Consider the following 22,396-nt stretch of genomic DNA (forward strand, 5'->3'; position numbering starts at 1 on the left):
TGGTCCATCTGTAACATAACTGGTGCTCATGTAAAGTGCTCTGATAACTTTGGGTCTAGTTCGTGCTATATAAAGCTCCACACAAAAAAAAATCATTTACACCACATGAAAAGGGTAACATAACTGGATCTATAATGATCTTGACAGTTTCTTTTTCACACAAAAATAGTCGACTTCGAATTACCTAAATGCTGAAAAACTGGTATCCTGACTTTGCTTGATCCAAGCTAAAAAATGAATTTGACATGTACCCTGAGGTCTAGGTTCGTACATTATGATTCAGAAGTCTAGAACTTGTTCTGTGCCCGGAAGTTACACAGCACCTCTGCTCACTGTCTTGGCATGAAACTTTCCCCAATATCCTGGGTTGCTGCTATAACGAGGTGATGGCATAATACCAATGTTTGTGGCTTGTAGTACTGAAATGATATATTTCAGGTTTGTCATGCTGGGACACAACCTTTACAACGCACTACCTTTACAACGCAGTCATTACAACGCAACATCCTTTACATCACATGCCATTACTATGCAGCCATTACATCGCATGTCACTACAACACGTCATTACAACGCATGTCACTACAACGCATGCCATTACAACGCATTATAAGGTAAGTAATAGGGAATGTTAATTTTTACTCTATCTAACACTTGCCCTACTGTTTATCTCACTGGAGTGGGAATATTAATTTTTACCCCTACACTATAGAACACTTACCCTACTGTTACCCTAAAAGTGATATGCGTTTGAATCGTATGGGTTGTAATAGAATGCGTTGTAAATGTAGTTTCTAAAAATGCGTTGTGATGGCATGCGATGTAAAATCATGTGTTGTAATAGATGTTGCAATGTAAAAACTGGTTGGAAAGGCATGCGTTGTAATGTTTGTGTTGTAATGTCATACATTCGTCATGGTTGCTGTGCCTACTAGCCCCACTTGTCTAAAGTTCCATTCATATGTTATACCCAGGCCCTTTGCTGACATCCCATGAGCATGCCCAGTGCATGTGTTTAAGGTATGGCTGGTAGCAAGACTCTGTTGTGGTGAGGATGTGGCTGCTGGGATCAGAAGGATCCCTTTTGCATTTCCCCTAGTTTGGCATGTCACAAGATGGAGTATGGAGTACAGCTTCCCCAGAAAGTTCAAGTGTATTGTTTCCATTCCCCAGACACTTATGTGCAGGAAGATGCATACTGAGTTAGCTACTCTTACAAATTCTGAGAGGACCTTTTAGCAAGGGATTGCTTATTAGTCCTCCTTGAGCATTGCTTTGTGTATGACAGTACCCTTGTAACATCTACTCCTCTGGCTCCGACTAAAACAACTCGAAATTTAGGAGTCACGTTCAGCGCTAACCTGTCTTTGGAGACGCAAGTGAGTAAAACTGTGGGGAACTGTTTTCGGACTTATCAGCGCACTGAGAAAGATCCTCCTGCTGCTTCAAAATTCGGCCAAAGCCTTAGCAGCATGAGGTGTTATTTTAAGCAGACTTGATTTTTGCAAAGCCCTACTGTTGGAGTCTCCAAAGAATCTGATTCAGTGACTGCAACGCGTCCAAAATACAGCAGCGAAATTAGTTCTGTCCAGACCACGAGACTCTTCTGCATCAATGTGCTTAGCTGAGCTACACTGGCTCCCAGTGTTGCAAAGAACGTATTTTAAGTCCTTATGCATAGTGTTTAGGGCTCTGCATGGATCTCGTCCTAAGCCTCTACAGAAGAAACTGGTTTGGTACACTCCCAATCGGAGCCTCCGCTCCTCTTCTGCTTGCTTGGCGAAGGTCTCCAGGTTTAATAAGCCCTGCCTTAGATCAGGAGGCAGGGCTTTTAGTACTGCTGCTGCGAGGCTATGGAATTAACTACCACTTGAAATTAGACAATGCAACACCCTGTCTCTGTTTAGGAAATGGATATAAACGTGGCTGTTCCCCAGAACCTGATTTCTTGTCTTTGAGTTTGGTCTAATTGGGTTCTACCCTCTCCGTTTTATGATGGTTTGCGTCACGTACCATAGCGCCTAGGTACCCATAGGGTGTTTGCTGCGCTTTACAAATTCTATGTACAATACAATACAATACAATACAGAATGGGGGTGAGTCAGCTGATTCTGTTGTAATGTTAGGGCCGTTTGAAAGGCAGGTCTTGCCCTTTTGTATTTCCCTCAGTGCTACTTCAGGATGGCTGATTGCAGCCAGGTGCAAAGTCTCCATACTTCGTTGTGCTCATGATTTGGATACCCCTTCTTGGAGGTGTTACTACCTGCTATGAGTTAAGGTTACCCTAGACTTATTTTATACTTCACACTCACTGTACTACTTAGCCCACACGCCCGTACTCACCCTACGGCTTCATCATCAAAAGATCTCCGCCAAAGAGCAACTTTGCGGGTGCTTGTCGGGCATTGCAGCGCCGGCCCGACGAGGAGTAGGCCCAATGATGAAGCAAGACATCCTTCGGGGTGTGTGAGGGCACTTTTTTAGAAAAGACCTTCTTTCCCTCCCTTTTCTTATGAACTGCACACCCTCGTGATTCGCGCTACCTGCTGTGAGAGCCATCACCCTCCACAAAGACTTAAGGCCTGATTTAGAGTGCATCAGGCCAACGGAGTGCGCAGTGTCCACCTCCAGCTCAGTTAAACCTCTCGGAATAAGTATTGACCAAAACATCAGCCTCTCGCCCCACATAAAAAACACAGCTAAAGACACTCTCTTTTCTCTTCATCACCTCAGGAAAATCAAACCCTTCATTTATTTTGACGACTTCAAATCTGTTGTCCAATCATTAGTACTCTCCAGACTAAACTATGGAAACACTATTCTTGCCGGAACTCCGAAAGTCCATCTAGCCCCAATCAAGTCAGTCCTTAATCTCGCGGCTAGGTTTATTCTCTGATTATAAGAGGTTTGATCACATCTCTCCTGTCCTCAAAGATCTCGAATGGCACCCAATTGAGGGCAGATCTCTCTACAAGAATGTGTGCATTACACACAAAGCCTTGCATCTTCAAACCCCACTGTATCTATCACAAAAACTCCACAAGGCGGGCTGTGCCAGAGATTTGAGAAGCACTAATTCTCTCATGCTGGTACCTCCATTGGTTAAAAAGAAGTCTACCCAATCTCGCGCTTTCTCCGGAAACGCGCCTACTATCTGGAACACTCTCCCCAAAGATCTTCATTGCCACCCCTACTACTTCAGCTTCAAAAAAGGCCTCAAACAACCACTTCTCCTGAAATTCTGGGGTCCTTAATCCCGCCACCTTACATGGTCTTTCAACCTGAACCTTGAGCGCTTCACCCCTCTCCACATTATACTTGACTTACTATTCCCGCCTCTCTCCCTCTCTTATACTCCCACCCTCCTACTATTTACCCTAATACTACCTCCATCTACTCCCTCATGCTTTGTACCACCTAGATTCTACCCTACCCCATACTTTTTCCCCATCATCCCTTGCTACCTATGCTTGCACAATTATCCCAATTATATTCACGGACTTCTGGCACCTCTGACCTTCCTGTCAATGTATTTACTGTTCTGTGAACTCTGTTTATATTGTCTTTTACTCCCTTTTCCTTTGTATGATTAAAATACTGTAATTCTGTTTCGACTTCAAACCCTTGTAAAGCGCTCTGATACCCCTAGGTCTAGCCAGCGCTATATAAAACTGTTTAAATAAATAAATTAAATAAACAACTAGCTGGCCTTGTTGTCCCAGATCTAAGGTTTGGGTGGGGGGCATTGTGGGGGCAGGAATAAACTTCTGGGCTGCTTTATGGGAACTCACTATTGAGACAGTTTTTCCTGACCATGGGAGTATTGTGCAACAGGGTAATTAGCTGTGTAATTAAGCGGTTCTATTTGTAGCTTCGGGAAGAATTACCAATTTCCCAGGCTCACACAAGCAGACACGCAACATATGTCATTAGGCAGTTCGTATATGTTAGTTTATAAACAGCAATGGTGACCTGCTGCCCGGTCCCGGACCTGCCAGTCTGGGGTACACCGAAACATTCTGGTTCTGGGGGTGACTGTGGAGATCAAAGGGACCATGGCTGGCACGGGCAGGTGTTATCTGCAGTGTGTCCACTGCAAGGGCATGTGCACCGTTCAGACTTAGCCTCACCAAAAAAGTGGGAGATTTATGACAGGCAGATAGATGGCTCTAAGCAGTCGAAATGGAGGGTTTGGGCAGAGTCACTCGCATGCCTGGTGGGACAGAAGATAAAAGCTAAATGTTGAAAGTGAATTTTCTGTACACTCGTGAAACAACAGTTACTATAGGCCGACCAGGAGAAGGAAGGAATTAAGACTGGTATCGAAACTAGGAGACATGGCATCTCTTCGGTAAACCTGTGGAGGCCAAAACGTCGATTAGGTAAATTTAGAGTTCTGACGTGAAATTGTGGACTGACATTCTTACTGACCAATCGGTTCAATTATAGCATTTTCTCCAGCGGATCGCTGCGACATTTTCAGTGACTGAGGAAGCGCTGGAGTTTATACATTGGTCGATTAATGTTAATGCTCTTTCTCCAGTGGTTGAATAATGCAAACGTCATTGTAATATCAAAATCGGACTGTGCCATTACAGGGTTACCTCATTAGGACCCAAAAGTTAAAAGTGCAATTCAGCTACTTGGTACAACATGTGATCCCGGCACTTCATAGGGTCTTTCTGCGATTTTACATGAACATTACAGTGGTGTAGGAAGAAGATGAAAAGCGAGATCCATGGGATACGAAGCAGGAAACAGAAAGAAAACAAAAAGGAAGAAATTGAAAGAAAATAAAAAAAATCCAACAGAAAGAATATGACAAGCACGTGATAAAAAAATGTAAAAGCATGAGGTGCGAAGAAAATGAAAGCAAGAGATAAAAGCAAAAGGAAGACCTTGGGAGGGAGTGAAGTGACCACGTGCAGTGATGCAGCCCCACAGCAGCAGGTGCCCAGCACTGGAGGCTTTGACAGGGCCCGCGGGGCTCCTCTTTGTTCACCCCCGGCCGTCACTGTCCCTCCACGATGCTGTGGCCTGTCCTCAGCGTCGGATTAGTAACGAGGGCACTCGGGCAATGCCCGAGGGGCCGGTGTCCGAGTTCTGCTGTGGGCTGCTTTTTTGAGCAGTCTGGGGGGCCATTGGGCACTGTCTCTATTGTTCGAATACAGCCAGCGGCCCCGTAGGTGTCTGAGTGGCCTTTCTAGGTGCAGATGGGCGCTCATTACCTCCGTTTATCAGAGATATCACTCCCTTTGTCTCGCGGGCCGGCCCATTAATGTGTGCACATACTGAGCCTGAGTAGAAGTGGCCTCACTTGTTTCACCAGTGTAAACTAAGGTGTGTATTTCCCCCCCCTCTCCTAAAGTTTTTTTTAAATAAAATTACACCAACGCAGTGATATGAGGAGTGTTTATGCTGGACCGATTTTTTTTTTTTGCTTGCCCGGGCTGATTTTTATTCCCTATCCAACCCTGCCTGTCCTGCACTCTGCCCTGGGTCCATGCCCACCTCGCTTGCTCTCTCCGTGGTCCTGTCGCCCTGTGCTGTCCTCCCGCCCCCGCCCCTCCCCCAAACCCCCTTCTCTCAACACTCAACCTCACTTGAGCTTAGGGCAGGGTTCTTCAATCTGAGGGGCGCGCCCCCCAGGGGGGCGCAGCACCATCCCAGGGGGGGCGCGGGCTCCACTCCGATCTTCCATTTGTGCCCGTTCCTTTGTCTGGGTGATTCTCCCAGGAGGGGGCCAATTCACGGAGTCGACAGCTTCAGCTGCGGTGCGAGGCAGGGGTCTCCTCTGCTAAAAATGAAAGCAAACAAACAGACACGCTTTCAGTTTTAGCAGAGGAGACCCCTTGCCTCCCACTGCAGCTGAATCTGTCAACTCCGTGAATTAAACCCCTCCTGGGAGAGTTAGCTCTTCCCAGAAGGGAGAGAAGGTTTCACAGAGGTTTTAAGGCACGGGCGGGGTGGGCTCTTGCCCAGGGCCCCAGCCTTTCAAGGGGGGTGGGAGTGAGGGGGAGTTGGGGGGGCGGGAGTCCTTCAGTTATTTTGGGAAGGGAGGGAGAGGTTGCAATCCGGGTTTGGGCCATGAATCAGGACAGTGGGCTCTGGTCTGCGGTCCTCAACTCATGAGGATCTTTGTGTGGGCACCGAAGTGTCGGTGTTCAGGGATGTTGGTCTGCAGATTCGAATTTGAATCATCAAATGTGTGAGGGATCTCGGGTGGAGCCGTCCACCAGACGTCCGTTATGTTGCCATGTGGGTGAATAGATGTATGGGTGGAGTGGTGGATGTATGGGTGGGGTGATGGGTGACATGGTGGATGTGTGGGAGACATGGTGGATGTATGGGTGGGGGTGGATGGATGAGGGGATGGATGGTGAGTGAAGGGGTGAATGGATGGTGGGAGAGAGGATGGATGCATGAGTGGAGGGATGGATGGGAGTGGATGGGTGTGTGTATGGTTGGAAGGGTAGATGGATGGGTGGAGGGGTGGATGGATCAGTGAAAAGGTGGATGGATCGATGGGGGGGTGGATGGTGGACGAGTCGGTGGGTGGATGGATGAGAGAGGTGAAGGATGGATTGATGTATTGATGGGTGAAGGGGTGAATGAATGAATAGATGGATGGATGAGTGAAGGGGTGGATGTGGGGATGGATGGGTGATTGAGGAGGGTGGATGGATAGGGGATGGATGGAGGAGTAAAGGGGTGGATGAGTGGTCAATGGATGGATTCATGAGTGGATGAGTGGATGGATGAGTGGGTGGATGGGTGAAGGGTGGATGGAGGGATGGGTGGCTGGGTGAGGGGGGAATGGAGAGAGAGGAGGAGGATGGATGGATAGATGGATGAGTGAGGACATGGATGAATGATTGGCAGAGTGGATGGGCAGGTGTGTGCATGGATGGGTGAGGAGAGGAGCATGGAGATGGATGGGTCAGAGAGTGCATGCATAAGTGGGGGGGAGGGTGGAGAGCGGGATGGATGGGTGGATGGATGAGTGGGGGGTTGAGTGGGTGGACGGATGAGTGACTGGGTGGATGGATGAGTGGGTGGGGGGATGGCTGGATGGGTGAGAGGGTGGGTGGTTGGATGGATGAGTGAATGGATGGATGGGTGGAGGAGTGGATGGATGGGTGGAAGAGTGGATGGATGAGTGGAGGAGTGGATGGATGAGTGGAGGAGTGGATGGATGAGTGGGAGGATAGCTTGGGTGAATGGTTGGATGGATGAGTGGGTGGATGGATGGGTGGAAGAGTGGATGGATTGGTAAGGGGATGGATTGGGTGAAGGGATGGATGGATGATGGATGGATGGGTGAGGGGGTGGATGGAGGGATGGATGGGTGAGATGATGGATGGAGGGATGGATGGTGGATGGGTTTGCAAGTGGTTGAAGGGGTTTGGATGTGGATGGGGCTCAGATGGAGGGACGGAATGAATGGTGGGGGAGTTGGTGGATGACAAGGTGTACATGATGGATGGGGAGGGTTGTGATGACTTCCTTTGCTTTCTTGGTGCCATGGAAGTTGTGGTTCAGAGTGGAAGGTATTTGAATTGTTTGGCTGCTGCCTTGCCTATGTGTTACTGTTCTGTATTCTATGTGTGCTCATGTGTGGGATCTATGCATCATGCGTGTGACATTTTGCGTGACGTCCAGCTGCTACTTGAATGCGGGGCCCCCATTGGCAAGGTCGGGTTCCATGTTTTGGGTTCCGCTTGGTGAAGCACCCATGGTGTGTTCCCTATAGTGGGTTCATCACGGCGGTCTTCCCTTTGGTTCACTTGTGCATGGTGCTTTACATCCTACAATGTATTTGTTTATTTGTTGGGGCGTTTGTGAGATTGGGTTCTCAGCACTTGCGGTGTTGAAGACTAGGTACCGTTCAGGACTGGATGTGGAGCACAGCCTGAGGATGGCAGTGGCAGGGATCCACCCACAGATTGAGAGTCTAGGTGTGGCTGGGCATCGACACACCCGTCACATTCATGTTGGTGGTGTTGTTGTTGATCTGTGTCCTGTGTAAGGCAGGGCATCCTAGTGGGGAGAATTTGCGCACATTTTGTCTTGGAGGATTGTGTTTTGAGCTGTGTGGTACGCCTCTGTGGTTTCGCCACACCCACTCACAGGCCTGCAGTTTGCTAGGCACTCTTGTTGTGTTGAGCATTGTTTGCCGGATATGGCCCGTGGTGTACGCGTGGCAGTCGATCATGTGGTGTGCCGGATTCCCGAGGTTTCTGTCGGGTGGTGGGGGGGCCCAACATCTGGGGAAATTCAGCTGGGGGGGCTCAACCTGGAAAAGTTTGAAGACCTTTGGCTTAGGGGGTATTCATTCATCTTCACTCTCTCTACAGTAATTAATGTCCCCCTAACATACCCTCTGGTCACGGTCGATCTGGAGTTATAGCCGGGACAATGTGGGCACGCGACAGAGCACATACATTGCATAACTGTATGATTTGATGATCTCTGCTTTTTGCTGCTGGTAAGTTTTCTGAGTATTTCTGTGATTTACAAGTCAGCCTTGTAATCAGACAAATAGCATCGCTCAAAATCTGTTATTAAAATATATGGCATCATGGCGCCACAGATTTTTGTACCATTACCGCACAACTGTAAAAGGTGTCAGAATGTAGCAAGTGAAGCACACTCTCCCGCCCTGTTGGAAACAGAAGCCTCTATGGCAGTGCCTGCTTTGCCCAGTGAGTATCAGTGCTTCAGCAGAGATCTGCGAAATCACCGACACTGCTCATTCAGCGCTTGCCCTCTCTGCTGAAACTACCATCGGCAATGACGATTTTGGTGGTGTTATAGTGAGAAGTGACGATGGGCACAGTAATAGCAGTGAGACCGCAGGCAGGCTTCAAAACACAAATCACCGGAGGAGGACGGGCGGTTGATTATCCCTGCCCATTGGGGGTAGGTTAAACTTTCATTGTACCAGGTCTATGCAAAATGCTAGAGACCTCAGTGAAGCAGCCTAAAGTGGATCCATCCGTCTGTCCGTCTGTCTTTCCATCACCCTCTACCTATCTATCTATCTATCTAGCTATCTATCTTGTACATCCTTTCTGTCTGTTCTGTGAATTCATCCGTCCCTTTATCCATGGAAACTATCTACCATGGCTTTTATTATAGCGCCTGCGACACAGAGGTTTCATGGCGCTGGATGCTGATATGAAGTTGATTGAAGTGTGACATTGAAATCCCTCAGTGCAATCGTTCATTTTCGTTAATTCCTGGGTCTTGGCTCATGTGCCCCCGTGTGCGCAATGAGTTAGATTACCACCTGGTTGGGTTTCATCGCTCACTAGGATCGCTTGAAGGATGGGCCGGTGTTCAGACATTACCCACGCGGTGTCTGCCATCACTGTCTCAACATAAGGAGTGTTTACATGTGATATTATCCACTATACGAGGAAGGGCGTAAAAGCTCAACAATGCCTGGTAGTTGTTGCTAATCTTCTTTAATAAAATACGTGTCTTCACTTTATCAGCAGCCAGTCTGTAAAATGGATTACATTCTTGGTGAACTTTCAAACCTCGTTAAATATTCATTTGGCATAAAAACGTTGCCCGTCCTCCCCTCCAGAGCCGGTCTCTGCTGAGATAGCGCCCTGGGCGTGGGCAGAGGAAGACGCTCTTACTGATTGTAGTGAATTAAATGAGGCAGCAGGGGGTCCTTTTTCTGTTCACTGGTCAGTACCTGGAAGAGCAGGGACTGGTCCCAGAACACCAACATCGCCAGACCACCCCCAGCTCACCTAAATCATAGATTGTTTAGCTGCCTCAAGCAGATGATGGTTTCCTTGATGTGTGCCAGCAGTGGTCAGAGGGTGAAGGGGGGGGGGGGTCAAGGAAGAGGCTAAAGGGGTGTTAAAATCATTGCCCACAGTATGATAATAAAGGACTTAACCCACTTTAAACTGGAAAATCAGACAGAAACGAACAGGCAGGGACGAGGCTGGAGCAAGATGAGAAGGGCGCTGCTGGTGGTGTACCTTAATCCACACAGCTCCCTGCGCCCCTCAGAATATTGGCGCCCTGGGACAGGGCCCAGGTCGCCCATGCTGAAGGCCGGCCCTACCCCCTCCTCTATTTCCGAAGGATGTGTCTGCAGCTTGCACAGTGAACACAAGTCACCCCAAGCTCTTCTCGAGGGTGAGGCTCACCAGTGGTCCTAACCTGTCTGCCGGAGGGTCGGGCCTCAAGTCTCGAGCCGGTGGAGCAGTCTGTCTGACAAGGATGGAGACCAGCCACATTTCCTGGATGAGGGGCGCCTATACAAAGGAATCCCCTTCACTGGTTTATTCATTGTGCTGATTTACATGGCAGAAACATTCCATTCCACCTTACCGACACTTTGGGGCACCGCGAAAGTAAGGAATACAAGATGGCTGCGGCTATATTTGGATTACAGTGTGGCACATGTAGGTTTTCCAATCATAGGTTTTCAATAACGCTGAAAATAAACATTGACAACACTGCAGGAAAGAACCACTGCGTTCTTAAAACAACAAGGGGCATATTAGCAAGAACCTTGTTAAAATTATCGCTGTTTTAGCGGCAGGAAACTGCCGCTAAAACGGCGATAATGGGCTTGCTAATATGCGTTATAGAATTCCAATAGCAGCACAGGTTCGATGTCCTGCACATCTAACCTGGGCTTCTATTGGAATTCTATAACGCATATTAGCAAGCCCATTATCGCCGTTTTAGCGGCAGTTTCCTGCCACTAAAACGGCGATAATGTTAACAAGGTTCTTCCTAATATGCCCCCAAAACCTTTACTGTTCTCTTTACGGCAAGAGTTCATCAATGCTTCTCCCTCTAACCGGAGCACATTCCAAAGCAAGCATCACTGCTGAAGTTGTAAAACAAGCATTGGCAAAGAAAACAAATTTTGCTTTGGCTCTGAGGTTTTTCTCTTAGTCAATCCTGTTTTAAGAAGGTATAATTTTGAGGATCAGCTGGTCCCTCGCCAATATAAACAAGCATTGGCATAGCCAATAGGTTTCGCCTTTGGGACCTTATAAATATTTAGCCATGCAACAGTTGATGTTGTTGCTCTAAGGATATTGTGCTGGATAACTAAACACTTATAAGCTCCCAAAGGTGAGACCTATTGGCTATGCCAATGCTTGTTCTTTTATGTAATGATTCGGCTTTGGGAAAAGGCCATAAGATGTAATGACACCACCTGTATGTGTTTATTCTTAATAAAAAGATGTTTGAGAAAAAAATAAAAACTTGCTGTTTGTTTTCCCACTCTAAACAGGACAGATAAACAAACGGCAAAATGCCTGATGGCCCTTTCTCCATCAGGCAGTCCCAGGTGTATGTCAGCAGCAGAGACGGAGTAGTCTCAGCCGCTAACATACTAAAAGGTCCATCCAGCTTTAAATGAGATGAGCAGACCTTCAGTTTGGAAGAGAGGATTAGCTGTCACCATTGTGATGGAGTACTCTTTCCACCGTACTGTAAATCAGGCCCCATGTCTTCATGCTGCAATAAAATTAAATTTTAAAAGGACCCACTCAAAACCGGTTCCTTAGGTAATGGTGGAGCAAACCTGAATATTCTGAGCTGGAACGTTGCGGGGTTTCAGTCCAAACTTAAAGATCAAGAATGGCTACGTCTGGTTAGAGAACATGATATAGTAATGTTCCAGGAGACCTGGGCAACCCATTACCTGCACATTGAGGGGTTTCATTGCTTAAATGTGGCGGCATCCCATCGTATTTTCGGGGGGGCTTTTTATTGAACTTAATGTGGCTGCTGGCGAAAAAATTAAAGTACTTCCAACAAACAGTTGCAACATCCAAGCTGTATTGTTCAAGAGAAAAGTTTATTTTTATTTGGTAAACTTTTATAATAATGATTTTCTTTCTACCCCCATAAGAATTTTATTTAGCTTTTTGATTTTATCTCAAATTTAGATTACCAACTAGACAATAATATGGGGATTGTCCTGGGAGGTGATTTTAGTGCAAAACTTAGAGACAGCCAACTGGGAGTCTGGGACGCGGTGGTGGTCAAAGCTGGTTTACCAACTTTCCCTTCCCAAATAGCACCGATCTGTACTAACCTTGAATTCATTCCGACACTTCAGCCACAACATTTCGACGATGGCTCGAAGAGGGTTGCAAACGGATTGGCTGTTTATTTGCTCTGCAAGGGATAATGCCCTTTGATCATTGGAGGAAGCTGATAGCCTTCAATACCTTCAGATACGCCACTGGGTGCTGTATCATTCCATTCGTCTCCATACGGAGCAGACGCTGTCCCCTTTCAAAAAATGGCTCAAGAAATGGATAATTGTAAAGAAAAACAATAGAAGACTTATTTCTGAATTATATACTATCCTTGGCAGTGGGGAGGTGACCACCTGCTCAACAGGGAAGAGGCGTCGAGAGAAAGAAATCAGCAGACCTCTTTCAGATACTGAGTGGGTAGATATATTTTACCAAGCCCACCATATGACACATAAAATGTTTAGCACAGAAACTGCATATAAGATGGTGTCCTATTGGTATCTTACTGCAGAGAGGATTGAAACATGGAACCTCAGGGGGACGGGTTCCCTTCTCCATCTTTTACGGCACTGCCCCAAGCTCACCCGCTTTTGGGAAGAGGTTATAAATGCCTTCACCCCTTTTATCCCACGATTTCCCACCTATACTATACTCGGGCTTCTTAACCCCCAGATTTTTCCCCTTTACTTCCACAGAGGAAAACACGTGACATTGGCATTCGGTGCAGCACATTAGATTATTCTTGAGCTTTGGGGAACCGACAAGAGCCCTCAATACACAACATGGCCACACAAGCTCAGGTTCATTTTGGGAATGGAAAGAATGTCAATAACCGTGAAGCAGAAATCTGAAAACTACTCCTCAGACTGGGCTCTTTTCATATGTATCCTCTCATCAGAATTTGACAAACTGACACTTCCTACATACTTGAGGGTTCCACAGATTATTCCAGCCCCTGATTCTCTTTTGAGGGAGTCCCCTACTCAATCTCAAGAAAACACTGACCTTGCTAACCACTGACATTTGAGATGATTGAATTGTTTGTTCTTTGGGGATGTTATATTTTGGTATGGTTGTCACTTTCTACCGCTGCTGGTCCCAGGGTTGTAGGTATATGCTGTGTATACACCTCTTTCTTATTGCTTCTGTGCTGTCAGCCCATGCAGGTGTAGCCACCTAACTGTATTTTATCTTTCTTAAAAAATAAATAAAAAGAAATGAACCACAAATGTGACATTGATTCTTACTATAAATGGAGCACCTTTATAGTCTAGGAAATCAAACTTAAGAGGTGCTTGGATAACGCACATTCTGAACTCAAGAGTTGAAAAGTGTGCTCTTAAGTAATAATAAAGAAAAAGGAGGCTTTGTGAAATCACATATTTACATAGGATTACACAATTTGGACATACAGGAAGTAGGTGTTGATTTTAGGTTATATGATTTTACATTTAGCAATCCATCCATGAGATGGATCTCTCTGTGTGTCTCCCTCTTCCGTTTATATGAAATTGGGTACATTTGTCATACAACAGACATGATGAGCATCACAGTACAGGAGTAGACCCACAGTATTTTATAACATAGACGTTTAATGCCAACATAACCCTGAGTATTAAGATGGTATAACTGTTTTGAAACATCAAGAGCAGAACCATAACCTTGAGCCTAACCCTTTCTTGCGTGAGGGAACGCAGGTGCAATCTAAGCATGCCCTCTAGCCTTGTGGAACTTGCAAGGCTACCACTCTACAACATGATCATGATAATGACGTGTCCGGGATTAAAGCGTCCCACTGCGCAGACTTCCTGGGATCCACTCCATGGGGGGGATTGTGAGGGGGAGGTTAAATGAAGCAGAGAAAGAGAGAGGGGATACAGGCACAGCCTTCATGAAAGGGGGCCACCCCACTATGCAGAGCCACTATCACTCTGCAGTTTCCTGCAGGTCAGCAAGGAGCCCGTCCCACGTGGCTACAATGGGGCACATCCTCAGTCTACAGACCTCTTCTGGGTGAAGTGCCACCACCTCCTCCCCACTCCATTGGACCCCCAACCCCACCACTGCAGCACCCTCAGGAGACCATGGGGCATCGCACTTGTCTGCCTGGCAAGCATCAGTGCTAGATCTATAAAGCCGTTCATGGTGCAGCCCACTATCCTACTTTTGTAGAGGCCCAGTATGCAGCTAGCCGCATTGTCTAGATCAGAAGGGCCTGTGACACAGGGTAGGGCCTTGCAGACTTCTGTTTACAACCTGCTGACACTCAGGCAGCTCCAAAACATATGTAGTATATCCACCATAGGGGCACAACAGTGCCAGCACTCCGGCATCACTTTGGGGAATATTTTATGTAAGATGGCTGGCGTTAAGGTCTGTGTAATATTTTATGCTGGCTATACTAGAACTAGGTATTGCAATGAACCTTGTGCAGGTAGCCCAATGCTCGGCTCCACTCGATTGCGGACAGTGGTTTGCCAAAGTCTTGTTCCCAGGTGCATCATGAAGTCACCAGTGGGTCATGCGTCTCATAGGAAATGGCTTTATTTCATGAGCCAAGAAATCAGGCAGGGCCAATTTTCCATCACATACAGGGTCTGCATCAGGGAATGTGGGACCAGTTCTGTCTCAGTAATACCCCACAAGCACTCTAGTTCTGCCACAAGGCACCTATGTGCGAGGAACTGATCCGGTAGGAAGATCTATTTGCTCTATTAGTAGGTCAAACAAGATAATAGCTCCACCTTGGAATAGATCCCCCAGTGTGCCTACTCCTGCAACCTTCCCAGAGTTCTACTCCTGCTCGGCCCACTGTGGTCTGAAAGACAACCACTGAGGCAAGGTATCATGGGTTTCCTGCATGGCCCATTAATAGTATTTCCTATTTTAGCCTAAATGTGCAAGTTGTAGGCACACATTACCGTAGAAACATGCTTGCTTTTGTGCCATATTGTACTTTCACCCAGAACCTGCCTGTGTGTTCGTGTTCTGCTCTTTTTACTGGCCTTCGTCCGATCAGATCACCACAGAAAGGGTAAACAAAACAATACCCCTTGTTATTCTCTCTGGTCAGGCACTAGCACCATGACACAACATGAGAGCGCAGCTGTTTGTACACATATCTTGTCATATAACTGAGCACAAGAGTTTTAGCAAAGACATTGAGCGAGGGTTCTGATATATGCCGAAATGACTGCCATTTTAGATGCAAGCCTTCATACCATTAACGAGCGGCTGATGACTTTAAAAGCCAAGTTGTTCAGGATGAGGCCAGTGTCATCGCCTGTTCCGATTGCTCCAAATCTGCCTATTTCAACACCTACCAGAGGCACCATGTTGCAACTCCTCCAGTTCCAATAACCCAGGAGCAGACATGTTGTTCCTTTTGTTCAAATACTTTTTCACATCTTGAAAAGGCTGCCGTTAGGGAAAATCTTTATCTGAATCAGAAAAATGGTTTGATTGTTCCTTTCAAGTCCCCTTCTTGAGCATCTTTGTTTTTTGTTCCTGAAAAAGGTTTCAAAAGCACTGGGGCCCTCACAGCATGAAAAGATGGCAGATGCGTGAGTGATCAGCTCCGCTCCTGCCCACCATAAATCATGCCCGATCTGCCTGCTGAAGAGTGGACTAGCCACCCCGGGCACATAATTGCAGGCCAGAAGCCCTGGTGTAGCAAGGGGCTTTGAAAAGGGCTCCTGTATAGTGCCAGGGGCCGACCCAGGAAAAGGACTAGCAGGCTGGAAAGAGGACCAGCGGCTGTGACGGGACCCAGTGAGAGCAGGCATCCTGGTGGGAGTGGCCAGCTAGGGTAGCGAACCAAGACATGCTGACAGGCCCTGAGTGAGCTCCAGGCGAGGGAGGACTGAAGCGCTCTTGGAAAGTGCGCCCTGTGGAGGAGAGTGTGGGTGAGAGCCAAGAGACTATTGAAGAAGGAGTGGGCACCCACTGGCTGCAGAGCGAGGCCCCGCCTAGCTAGAGTACTGCACAAACTATATAAGAGGGACAACAGTGGACAAAGGAAAGGACGATCTTGAACCTAGGACTTTGTCCCTGCTCCGGAGTGCCACCTGCCAGCCACTATACTGAGGAGGATTGAGCCCTGCTGCATGAAATCTAACAAGTACGGAGGGGTACACCGGAGTCTGGGATTGCTATATAGGATGGTGCTGTGCCTCCACAACAATGAGAGGTGCAAGATCAACAATTGTGGCGGGAAGGACGAGAAGGGCTGAAGAAGTGTGCCTCGCTTAACTGTAATACTACGGCCCAAGGTATGCCGGTGTGGCTAGGACTGACCTGCTGCGGCCTGAAGACAGAGGGTGTGCGTAGAAGTCTATAAACTACTAAGCACACCAGTGAAGAGAAATCGAGTAATAGAGATCTGTTGCACAGTAGTGGCCGCCCTTGTGAGGGGGTTGGGTTGAACCCTGCCCTGAGACAAGGGACGGCAAGTGAAACCCCAACCTAGAAGAGGATGTCTAGTTGTCTAGTCGAGTCCTGATCAAGTGGTGCTCTGGGCCACCCGCATGTGACTGGGGAGCTGGAAGCGAGCACCAGAATTGTTGTCAAAGGTGTGCAATGAGGAAGAATGGCCACACTACTGACCGCACTGAATAAAAGCATCGCTGGACAGTGCCTTGCGCTTTGGGTGTCAGGCACCCCTGTGCATTCTGTAGTGGACATGGGGAAACTGAAGGTTGAGCAAGGGAATATGCAGTCGGAGGGGGGAGAACCCTCACTGGTCGCCACTGGGACCAGGACTGAGGAACACGGCATTGCTGACCTTTCGATGCACACTCACCTGGATAAGGTGGTGGCCACCATAGCTTGACACAAACGCCACCCTACAACAAGAAATTGGTGGGGTGTAGGTCAGGCTAGGCCTGCTACAGGTGGAACACCACAAACTGGTGGAACCAGAGCCAACCGAAGGGCAGACTTCAAGACCCAGCACAACTTGTGGGAGGGAGCCACCGATGTGAGCAGACCGCACCTGGAGGCGCTTCCTAAAACTTCCTGGTAGTTCTGCACCATGGGGAATATGAGCCGACTGAGGGGCAGACTCTAAGCCACAGCATAATTAATGGCAGGGAGCTGCTGACGTGAGCAGCCCACACCTGGAGGCACTTTTAAAAAACGTCCCTGGACTCCAGCAGCACTGGGAACCAGAGTATACTGAGGGGCACACTCAAGCCCAAGCATAGCTTGTGGCAGGGAGCCATAAACTTGAACAGGCTGAGCCCGGAGGTACGTCTTAAAACTTCCTGGGAGTTCCACAGCATGGGGAATCCGAGCCGAATGATGGGCAGACTCCAAGCACCAGCGTAACTCGCGGCAGGGAGCCACTGACGTGAGCAGCCCACGCCCAGAGACGCTTTTTTAACTTTCCGGGAGTCCTGCAGCATGAGGCGCACACAGGTTGTGCTTGGTCATGGCCCAGGCGAAGACTGGGCCAAGAGCTGGCTCATCTGCGCCCATCCGTGCCCGGCAGAGGCTGGGCTGGGCCCCGTCATTTTGCTCCGGTTTCTCAGTTTCCTCTTGGGAATATCCTTATCTGTACGTTTCCCTCCATCCTGTATGTAGGAGAGTAGGATCTGCTTCTTATGGTTACCCCCACTTTTTGCTGATGTTTCACTGTTTTTCAACTTTAGTCTGGCTGGGGCCCTGCTATCCAGGACCCCAACCTAGCTGCTTCCAGGAAGAACATGATGATTCTAACCTGGACAATCCAATTCTCCCTGGGAATGAAAATAAGAGCCCCAGTGACCCTCTCTTCACCCCTCCAGGAAGAGTTTGCAGTGTACCTAGAAGCTCTAGATATCTTTCTCAGGAATCTAACCATTCTAGTTCATCTGTAGGGACCTCTGTCTCTCATAGGACCTCAACCTCCTACAGGAGAGAGTCCTCCCATGATAGCAATTGCAGACTGCCTGCATCTGAGGAAGAAAACTCAGGATTAGGAAAGAGCAGTTGGCTTTAGACAGGGAATCTTTGGAACTCCAGAGAGCTTCTAAAAAGTTGGGGCTAGAGTCCCATGGTGGCAGCAACAGTGTCCCTAGAGGCTGAGAGCATACTCATGACCATAGGAACCTGAACAAGATTGTCCCTCCCTACCAGAGTGCGGATGACATCCACAAATGGATAACTGTACTTGAGAGGGCAGTACAAAGGGTCCCTCAGGAGCAGTGAGCAGCAATCTTGTGGCTCTCCTTTGCAGACAAAGGTAGAGACAAGCTCATCACTGTAAGAGAAGACGATGCTGATAACTATACTGTCTTGAAGAGTGCTCTGATTGATGGGTTTGGCTCAACCACTGAGCAACACAGGATTAAGTTCAGAGACACCCAAAAGGCACAGACTCAAGAATGGGTTGACATTATAGATTGTGCTACTAAGGCTCTGGAGGGCTGGTTACTTGGCAGTAAAGTGTGTGATTTTAAAGGATTGTACAACTTAATTATGAGGGAGCATATCCTTAATATATGTCAAAATCATCTGTTGCATCAGTACCTGGTGGACTCTGATCTGACCTCTCCCCAAGAATTGGGTCAGAACGCAGACAAATGGGTCAGAACCGGGGTGAGGCAGAAGGTTCATAACCAAGGTGACTCCAAGAAGCAAGATTCTAAGAACTCTGATAAGGGTGAGGATAAGGGTAAAGTCCAGAAGTCTTCTCATGGCCCCCAAAAATCTGCATCTGGTAGGGGGTCCCAATCTAACAAAGGAAAAGGCCAAAGGAAACCATGGTGTAAAATCTGTAAGCAAAAAATCCATTGGACTAGTGATTGTACCAATCCAAAGACTCAACTCCAGCCACCATTGCCCCTAAGGCAACTGTTCCCCCTAGTTCAGCTCCAAGTGGTGGTACTCAAAATAAGGGTGTAGTAGGGTTAACCCTGGGTTCTGAGATGGACTCTGGCCTAGTCAGAGTTCCAACTCAGGCTGTACTGATCTGTGATGGAGGCATGGATATGTCCACCTTTGTCAGTCCCAGTAATCTGGGCAAATACAGACAGCAGCCTTTGATCAATGGAAAAGGGCTTTGGCATTGAGGGACACAGGAGCAAATGTCACCATGGTGAGACAAGATCTTGTGGCTCCTGAGCAGATCATACTTGGTGAAATGTACCAAGTGACCAATGCTAGCAATGTCAGGACTGACCATTCCTTGGCAGTTGTTAATTTCTCCTGGGGAGGGGTAACTGGCCTTAAGAAGGTTGTGGTAAGTGCAGACCTCCCTGTTGAATGCGTGCTTGGCAATGATTTAGAAACTTCAGTTTGGGCTGAAGTGGAGCTCAGGACTCATGCAGAACTTCTAGGAATCCCTGCACATGTGTAGGCCAAAATGTCTAAAACTGAACAGGTCCTGGATTCTAGAAGAATGGACTAGGTGCCTCCCAAGAGGAGGAGCAGTAGGGGTACAGCAGTGCCTTCCACCCTGACTCAGAGTACAGATCAGTCTCTTGAGGGAGATGATCTTAGTCCTGAAGAAGGAACTGTCTCAGATGAGCTTGAACCTGACCAAGTTGAGTTCTTGGGGACTGGAGCAGCTAAGCTGCCCGTCTCTTGAACCCCTCAGACAGCAGGCTGCTGCTGAGGCTGCTGGGAATGCTAGTGGAACCCATAGGATCTATTGGGATGATGGACTCCTATAATCAGAAAGTAGAGACACCAAGCCTAGAGCCACCAGAAGGTTGGTCATGCCACTGAAGTTTAAGGGCTTCCTATTAACACTAGCCCATGATATTACCTTAGCAGGTCACCTGGGCTGAAACAAGACTTGGGACGGGATTGTCCCTCACTTTCATTGGCCACATATGTCTGAAAACACCAAGGTGTTTTTTCGCTCCTGTGTCACCTGCCAAGCCAGTGGCAAGACAGGTGGTACCACAAAGGCCCACCTGATACCACTACTTGTGGTGGGGTTCCCTTTGAGAGGGTGAAGATTGATATAGTTGGCCCCATGGATCCTCAGACAGCATCTGGGCACAAGTGTATACTGGTGGCGGTGGACCATGCCACCAGGTACCCAGAGGCAATTCCCCATAGGACCACTACAGCACATGTGGTGGCAAGGGCCCTCCTGGGAATATTTTCCAGAGTGGGTTTCCCTAAGGAGGAGTATCAGACGGGGTGCACACTTAATTTCTAGTTACTTTACTGCTATGTGGAAGGAGTGTGGAGTGAATTACAAAATCACCACACCCTATCACCCACAATGCAATGATTTAGTTGAGATATTCAACAAAACCTTGAAGGGCATAATTAAAGGTCTCCCAGAAAAGCTTAGGTGCAAATGGGACATCCTTTTACCCTGTCTTCTATTTGCCTACAAGGAGGTTCCTCAGAAGGGGGTTGGTTACAGCACTTTTGAACTTCTAATTTGACATCCTGTTAGGGGTCCATTGTGTCTATTGAAGTAGGAATGGGAGTTACCCCTCAAATCTCCCAAACAGGATATTGTGGACTATGTACTTGGTCTCCGCTCCAGGATGGCAGAGTATATGAAGAAGGCCACCAAAAACCTTGAGGCTAGCCAGGAATTGCAAAAGGCCTGGCATGGCCAAAAGGCTGTGCTGACTGTTTACCAGCCAGGGCAGAAAGTGTGGGTGTTGGAGCCTGTGGCCTCAGCAGCCCTCCATGACAAGTGGAGTGGCCCCCATACAATTGTTTAACAGAAGGGAGAGATTACCTACTTGGTAGACCTTGGAACTCCCAGGAGCCCCCATAGCGTACTCCATGTCAACAGACTGAAACCATATGTTGACAGGACAGACATGGGGTTGCTCATGGCTACTGATGAGGGACAGGAGGAAGAGAGTGATCCACTCCCTGACCTGCTCTCACAGAACCCTGATGATGGGTCAGTAAGTGGTGTAGCCTTGGCAGGCAGCCTCACTGACCAGCAGCAAGCTGATTGCAGACAGGTGCTCAGTCAGTTTAGGCATATGTTTTCCCTGACTCCAAGTCAGGCTACCTGGTGCACTCATGAAGGGGACACTGGGGATAGTCTGCCTGTTAAAAATAAGATTTACAGGCAAACTGACCATGCCAGGCACTATATCAGGACTGAAGTCCAGAAGATGTTGGATTTGGGAATTATTGAACCACTCGATAGCCCTTGGGCTAGTCCACTAGTCTTAGTGCCCAAACCTCACACCCAGGGCGGCAATAAAAAAATGTGGTTTTGTGTGGACTACAGGGGTCTCAATGCAGTCACTAGGACTGATGCCCATCCAATACCAAGGGCAGATGAGCTCATAAATAGTTTGGCCTCAGCCAAGTTTCTGAGCACATTTGACTTGACAGCTGGCTAGTTGCAGATCAGACTAGCTGATGGTGCAAAGCCAAAGACAGTATTTGCTACCCCTAGTAGGCATTACCAATTTTTGGTGATGCCCTTTGGTTTGAAGAATGCACCTGCCACTTTTCAAAGGTTGATGAACAAAGTACTTACAGGCCTGGAAGACTATAGTACAGCATATCGAGATGATATTACTGTCTTTAGCTCCACCTGGGAGGATCACCTGGTCCACCTGAGAAATGTTTTGGAGGCCCTGCAGAAAGTAGGCCTAACTATCAAGGCTACTAAGTGTCAGATAGGGCAGAGTCAAGTTGTGTACCTGGGCCACCTTGTAGGTGGAGGCCAGGTTCAACCATTGCAGAGCAAAATCCAGACTGTCATGGACTGGGTTGCTCCAACCACCCAGACTCAGGTCAGAGCTTTCTTGGGCCTGATGGGGTACTACAGAAGATTTGTAAAGGGGTATGGATCCAAAGTGACCCCCCTGAATGACTTAACTTCTAAGAAAATGCCAAAGAAAGTTCAGTGGACAGTTAGCTGTCAAAAGGCATTTGATGACCTGAAGCAGGCCATGTGCACTGCTCCCATTCTGCAATGTCCTAACTACTCCAAAGAATTAATTGTCCAAACAGATGCATCTGAGTTGGGGGTAGGGACTGTGTTATCACAATTGAATGATGAAGGTCAGGATTAGTCAGTAGCTTTTATTTGCAGAAGGCTGACCCCCAGAGAGAAACGTTGGTCAGCCATTAAGAAGGAGGCCTTTGCTGTGGTTTAGGCTCTGAAGAAGCTTAGGCCATACTTGTTTGGCACTCACTTCATTGTTCAGACAGGCCATAAGCCCCTCTGATGTCTAAAACAGAAAAAGGGTGAAAACCCCAAACTTTTGAGGTGGTCAATTTCCCTACAGGGGATGGACTATACAGTGGAACATAGACCTGGGAGTAATCATGCCAATGCATATGGGCTCTCCAGATATTTCCACTTAGAACAGGATCTGCTTCTTGTAGTTACCCCCACTTTTTGCTGATGTTTCACTGTTTTTTTACTTTAGT

At 47.8% G+C, this 22,396-nt stretch overlaps 1 protein-coding gene across 4 annotated transcripts in view; it reads left to right on the forward strand.

Moving 5' to 3' along the window:
- Window positions 1–22,396, forward strand: part of PDIA2 (protein disulfide isomerase family A member 2) — a 1,068,054-nt gene that overhangs the window by 1,008,114 nt on the left and 37,544 nt on the right. The gene's annotated exons all lie outside the window — the stretch shown is intronic.

The sequence above is a fragment of the Lissotriton helveticus genome, chromosome 10 (genome assembly GCF_964261635.1).
Source record: "Lissotriton helveticus chromosome 10, aLisHel1.1, whole genome shotgun sequence".
Lineage (NCBI taxonomy): Eukaryota > Metazoa > Chordata > Amphibia > Caudata > Salamandridae > Lissotriton > Lissotriton helveticus.